The sequence below is a fragment of the Mycetomoellerius zeteki genome, unplaced genomic scaffold (genome assembly GCF_001594055.1).
Source record: "Mycetomoellerius zeteki isolate Tzet28-1 unplaced genomic scaffold, Tzet1.0 scaffold346, whole genome shotgun sequence".
Lineage (NCBI taxonomy): Eukaryota > Metazoa > Arthropoda > Insecta > Hymenoptera > Formicidae > Mycetomoellerius > Mycetomoellerius zeteki.
Genome location: NW_017257334.1, coordinates 8,397 through 15,480, shown reverse-complemented (window position 1 = coordinate 15,480; position 7,084 = coordinate 8,397). Strand labels below are relative to the sequence as shown.

The 7,084-nt window shown below is 41.1% G+C and overlaps 1 pseudogene; it reads left to right on the top strand.

The window, feature by feature from the left end:
- Window positions 1–1,888: 1,888 nt before the first annotated feature.
- LOC108725432 (uncharacterized) lies at window positions 1,889–6,839 on the top strand (annotated as a pseudogene).
- The last annotated feature ends 245 nt before the right edge of the window (window positions 6,840–7,084 follow it).

Here is a 7,084-nt window from a genome sequence, read left to right as displayed (position 1 = left end):
AGCGCCGTGAGCGTCGGGCCGTTGTCGTGACGGGCTTTTTATCCCTCGTTGGGGTGAATTTCTCGCGCTTCGTGCTTTCGCCCCCTGGGGGTTGCGTTGCGCTACTCGCGGTATGCTCGACGCAAGCACTCGCGAGAAAACGGGGCCCGCGGAGTGCTTGCGCGAAAACTTGCTGCGCCTGGTTTTTATTTCGTGGCGCCCGTGTGTGCGGGCGGTCTACTTGCTGGCGCTACTGCCGCCACACATACATCTAACCTGTAAATATAAAAAAATAGAATATATATTAGGTTTATTTTATTAATCAAATATGATAAAAAAATATATAACAAAAAACTTAATAATTCCAATATTATTTATTTCACTGATATCATAATTTTCATCATCTATTTCGTTATTTTCCCTCCTGTAGTTAGAGTCCTAGATTTATCAGAGAGGCGCAACCGGCTTAAGTCATGACAAAGGTACTAGGGAGGGTACTAAACTTGGCTGATATGTTATGAAACTGCCTTTAAACTGTTAAACAAGATAAGACAAAGTAATATAAAATTATATTTAAATGAATCGTATCAATTCTTTAGAGGGAATATTTATGTATTAATAAGTCAGTTGATTAATTGTCATTATAATCGCTTTTGCGTATCACCATAATCTCTTAATTTGTACTGCCGTTAACGGAGTAAAACTTTACTCGATGGTAAAGATTCTCGATAAAATTATTCCTGAAATTAAAAAAAATATTATTGCATTACTCAGATAAATAATTCTGTATGATACGTAGAAGAATTTCATATGATTTAATCTATGGAGTATTCCAACTGTTTGAAATGAAGTAATTTTAAAGTCATTTGTGATTGCTTGTTTGTAAATTAAAACAGAAATGTTTGAAGATAAGATATTGTATAATTGCAGGTACGATTGCAGTATTATGTTCTTACATTCAAGAAACATTGAAAAAAATGATAATTGTGAAGTATATATATCTACTGTTAACGAACAAGTAATCAGGCTTTCTGTATAATATCAGTAATCACAATTTAGGCCGGTATTCATAGTCGGTTCTTATTTCAAGACCGTCTTAAGTAATGTCTTAAGACGCTAATGCGGCTCTCTGATTGGTTCGACACCTCAAGACAAAACTTAAGACAGTTTGAATATAAGAATTGACTATGAATATTGGCCTTAGTCAACATGGATACTGTTCAAGAGCAATAATGAGTCGCACACGAGGCGCCAGACTGAGAGGTTGTTCATGTTCGTGTTTTGATTTAGCTTGTTCGAGTTCGAGTTCACGTGCTACACGCGTACCCGGGACATTATTCTTATCGGCCCTTTCTCAAGAGCCGAACTGCTAGCTGTCTCAAGTTTGTGTTTTATCGCTGTTTTACATTGTACACAGCAATGCAATCGCCACACGTAGCAAAAACTCTCCCGTGTAGAGGCATGTCCTCGGACACACATGGGGGAAGAAATTACAATTCGCGCAGCATTTCCTTTTCCCTTCACGCTCCTACTCTCGTGTACAATCCGCAAGATCCTGTAAAAGCTACTGCATGCATCATGAATCCCAAATCGCCGAAAAACGAGTCAGACATGATGCTTAAATCTCTGTTCGATGAAGCAGGCATGGCTAACAATGTATCGAGTAACTCAAACGGCCAAGTTGCGTCAGCTTTGAACTCTCAAAATTATTCCGCATCAAAGGCTTCCCAGAGCTCGTCCATGGACGTTGACGAGATTATTAACACAAGAAAGCGACCTTCCCCTGATCGGGACGCGGAAAACGCTTCCCCTCCTGTTGCCCCTCCCAAAGAAATCTTCAGAGGCTTCCATAGCCTCTACTACATCTTCGAATAATCAGGGACAATCACAACAAAACAAAGGTACATCAATGAAATACAACTCACAGGATAACGGTCCATACGCGGTCTATGTCTATGACATGAACCGCGAAAAACCTACACATCCTACAGTTATTTCTAACATTATTGCTAAGGCAGGAATTCCTGATATACAGGAAATCAAAAAAATTGGCAAAGGAAAAATACTTATAGAGTTAAGAACTGCTCTGGTAGCAAATAGGTTAGTCGATAACCTTATCTTTTCTAAACACAATTTAAAAGCCTTTATTCCAGCATTCCGAGTTCTAAGGGTGGGAGTCATCCAAGACGTTCCCATTGAAATTGATTTAGAAAATGTCTTTAAGCACATCGAAGTTCCTCGCTGTAAAATTCTGGATATCCAAAGACTCAACAGAAGGACATTTATAGAGACGGCAAAGTTGAATACATACCTTCAAAGACGCTGCGTATCAAGTTTGCAGGCCAGATATTGCCACAGGATGTGTTTTTGTTTAAAACTAGACATGAGGTGCATCCTTTTATTCCGAAGCCTGGCATTTGCTTTGCTTGCTACAGAATTGGACACATCGCAAAAGTGTGCAAGGTTCAACCGAGATGCCTTTATTGCGGAGGCAACAGACATGAAACAGAAGACCCCTGCCCTCACTCTGGTCAGGAGACGGATATTAAATGCATCAACTGTAAAGGTAATCACCTAGCGACTTCCAAGGACTACCCGATAATCTTGAAGCAGGATCAAATTATTAATTTGGCCGCTACAGAAAATATCTTTGTTAACAATAACAGAGGCTTTTCTCTCAAAATAATACGAGGATGGACCTTAGGAATTTCCCATATTTAAGGAGGAAATCTAATTTCAATTCTTCAGAATCCCAGAGTTTCGACAGTCCTAACTCTTTTAATATTTTAGACTCGGACGAGTACGGAGGAAGCTACATATCTTACGCAGACATTACTAAAACAAGTTCACCATTGGATCCTGGAAGTCATAGCAGTGGGACCAACAAGAGCCGGCCCTCGCCTCTCTCAGCAACCCCGCTTGGTAAAACTCCCCCACGCAGAAACACTGGTCATCAACATCCGAATAACACAGGTTATGACAGAAGAGCACATCAAAACGCGCTCTTTGGCTATCAAGGAGGTAACGGCTACTTTTCGGCCAACGGCTTGGCATACCCGAGTGTCCCCCCTCCTCAGCATGACTTTCACAACACTAACCCTCCTTTAAATACGAATTTCATAACGGAACTTATGAACTTGATTTCAGAACTTGTATATTGTTTTCAAAATCGTGACTTTACAAGCATCATGAATATAATCCTCTCTTTTATTAGAAATTTAGGTTTTCCCAGCAATATGCATGATTCTCCTAATAATCCACGTTTCCCCCCCTCCCTCCAATTTCCGCTATAATCAAACAAACTCAGATGAATCCTGGAACTATAACCGCTCCCCTCAGTCTTCCGACTTCCAAGGGAATAGTTTTCGGAATTAATTCTGGTAACACGCCTTACTTTATTCTTCTCACATCTTCGTTCCCTTCTCTTGGGAATGAGAGGAAAGCTCTCCACCCCTTAGGTATCCAACATAATAAAACAATAACAAACAAAGTAACAAATAACAAAGCATTAGAACATTTCAAAATTTTACAATGGAACAGCAGGGGTGCCCGAGGTAGTTCGACATCCTTGCAAATCCTCTCTAAGGACTATAATGTAATTTGCGTTCAGGAGTCTCTCCTTAAGTCCAGTGATCATTTTAAAATCAAATCTTTCAAAGTTATCAGATCGGATATTATGCAAATAGGACACAGGGGCATCTGTACCTTGATTCGGGAAAATATCAACTTTGAAACTGTTCAGCTAACCAACGTTGAACATGCTTCCATGGAATACCAAGTTTTCAAATTCCTCTCTCGCAAGGATCCCATCTTCCTAGTAAATATTTATAGACATCCAGGATTAGACACTCCTCTCGCATTCTATTTAAGTTTATTCAACTCTTTGGCAGAATATAATCAGGTACTGTTCGTGGGAGATTTTAACGCCCATCACTTGAACTGGGGCTGCGTCTCTCAGTCGGACGCTGGCAGGAAACTAATGAGAGCAATTGAGGAAAATGATTTTGTGATTCTTAATAATGGCATCCCTACTTTTCTACACAACTCGGCTTGCAGATCGGTCATCGATCTGGCGCTGGCTTCTCCGCTTCTCGCTCCCCTGTGTAGCAACTCTGTTCTCGATGACACGTATGGCAGTGACCACTTTCCCGTAGCCACGGAGATTAGACTCCTCCTCCGCTCCTCAAAAAAATTCTGTTATAAACTAAAATTAAAATCGGAAGAATTAAACAAGCTTTATATCATTCTAAAGAACACCACTCACGATATCTCATGAAACGACAGATGTCCTTTCTCAATATGACGCATTTTCTAAACATGTTTTAGAATCAGCCAGAAGCCTTGTACTGGCTAACCGAAGATGGCCACGCAGCAAGGTCGTCTCGAGCCGTCCTGACCCTCCTCCTTGGTGGAATGAAAATTGCGAAAATGCGGTCCAAAAGAGGAAAATCTCGCTCAAGGAATTCATCGCGCATCCGGACAAAATTCGCTTCGAAACCTATAGAAAATCTAGGAAAGAATGTGCAGACCTCTTATCTAAGGCAAAGCATCTGAGCTGGAGAAAGCTAGTCAGAAGTTTCAACAGCGCAACCTCCACGCAGTAAATATGGTCTCTCATTAAATGTTTCAGACGTAATAAGGATTCCTCCTCTTTTCATACGAATAACTTCTCTAGGGTTTCACTCGGTACGATAGACAAATTATGTCCCCCCTTGTGTTATTACGATCGATCGATCGATAGATGACATGAGACAGGAGGACCTTCTCCAGAGTGGCGTTCAACTCTGGATGGGCGAACCCTTCTTGCCTGACGAACTCTCTAGGGCCATGAGTATGGCCAAAAAGCGTTTGGCTCCCGGCTTAGATCAAATTGACTATAGCATAATCTCCAACCTTCCGGATGAATACCGTACTCATCTCCTTAGTCTATATAATAAGATTCTATCTCAAGGGGTGCTCCTGAATTCTTGGTTGGACTCGTTAGTCGTCCTGATCTCGAAGCCAGGTGGCGAGTCAGTTCGTCCTATATCTCTGTTATCCTGCTTTGCTAAAATTATGGAATACATGATTTACTTCAGACTTAGATGGTTTTTGGAATCGCGTCCCATATCTTGCCGCAGACACAATCTGGTTTCTAACCCTCTAGATCTTGCATTGATAATTTGGCTACTCTTACTACAAATATCAGAACTGGCTTCATCCAAAATTCTCCCACTGTTACTGTCTTTTTAGACATAGCCGGAGCATTCGACGTTATTCTTCACATTTTAATTGACGACCTGAAAGAAATTGGCATTCCGACGCCCATTAGAAAATTCATCGAAAATTACATAAGCAAAAGACACCTGTACTTTGTGATCGATGGCACACTCTCTAGCCCGTTTGATTCTTACAAAGGCACTCCACAAGGTTCTACTCTCAGTCCTATACTTTTTAACATCTATCTCAAAGATATCAATTCCAATCTTCATCCGGAATCTCGAATATTGCAATATGCAGATGATGTTGTGATATATTCTACACAACGCAACATCGAGACTGCAATCGCCTTTGTTCAAGAATCAATCAATAACATCTACTCTTATCTCAGACAAAGAGGACTGGAACTTTCGCCTAATAAATCGAATTGTGTCATATTCTCTCAATCTAAAAGATACCAGGAAGTTCCCACTATCAAAATTAATAACTCCATCGTCCCTAGAGTCTATTCTCACAAATTTTTGGGAGTTATTTTGGACGATAAGTTATCCGGCAAATTACAGCTTAACGCCCTCATTGAAAAAGGTAAAAAGATAGTAAGCATCAATTCTTCACTGTCCGGGGTAAAGTGGGGTTCACACCCTGATCTTCTTCTTACCGTTTATAGAGCGACTCTCAGAAGCGCGGTCGAATACGGTTCGCAAATTTTTACTTGGAACACGGGCTCAGAAAATTTTGTCAGACTCCTGCGAGTTCAATATAAGGCTATTAGAAAAGCTATGGGTTACCGCATTTCTACACCCATTAATGTCATGCTGAGCGAGGCTAGGGAGCCTCCGTTGCTTCCTTAGATTCAATTTTGCTGCCTCTAAATTTATATATAAATCAATGGCTCACAAGTTCAGCACCTCATACGAAGCCTTGCGGGAACTAGAATACACAGCCTCTCAACATAACTGTAAAACTACTGCTCTTAGAGATTCGAAATTCTTTAAATCCTTCATTTCCCATGATCCAGACAGGAAAATCATACACCGCGCTACATACCCCCCGGCACGAATTCGAGGTCATGTCAAAACTTATTACATATGTGAAATCTATGCTAGAAGGCAATTATAAGGAGAACACGCATCACATGGAAGCTGATTTCCTGTCCAAGTCATCGGAACTCAGACGGGGCGCAATCTCCATCTACACGGACGGATCCAAGGAACCGGGCAGCACAGTAGGAGCAGGCGTTTATTCACCAGATCTGGATACCACCATCATGCACAAACTTCCCAGTGAGACTTCTATCTTTTCGGCGGAACTCTGGGCTATATACTAAGCCACTCTTCTCGCCAAGGACTGCAGAAACCACAATATTGTCATTTTTTCTGACTCTAAAAGTGCTCTTGATGCAATAAACAACAACAGATTTGTCCAGAATAATTTTATCATTTACTATATTAGGCAAAGCATATTAAACGCTTCAAAGGAAGGTATCGAAATCACACTTTTCTGGGTCCCATCCCATTCAGGAATTTCGGGAAACAAAAGAGCGGACGAGACTACCAAGCAGGCTTCCACAGACGGACACATCCCAGCTTTCAGAGTTCTATATGAGGACATGTTTATCGAATCCAAAGGGTGCTTGGAGTCCCGGTTTAGGGCATATCTAAACTTTGCGGCAACATATAAAGGCACATTCCACCATGAACGTTTTTCTATGAACTCCAATAAGATTTGGTTTAATAAAACCTCTCTAGGTAGAGAAGAGATCGTCATGGTTAACCATCTTAGATCCAACCTCAACAGCAGTCTTCACAGAGTAAATATCGTGGATTCTCCGGCATGCCCCTGTGGTGCGGAATTTCAGGACGCTAATCATGTCATTTTTTGCTGCGACCTATACAGCCATAAAGCT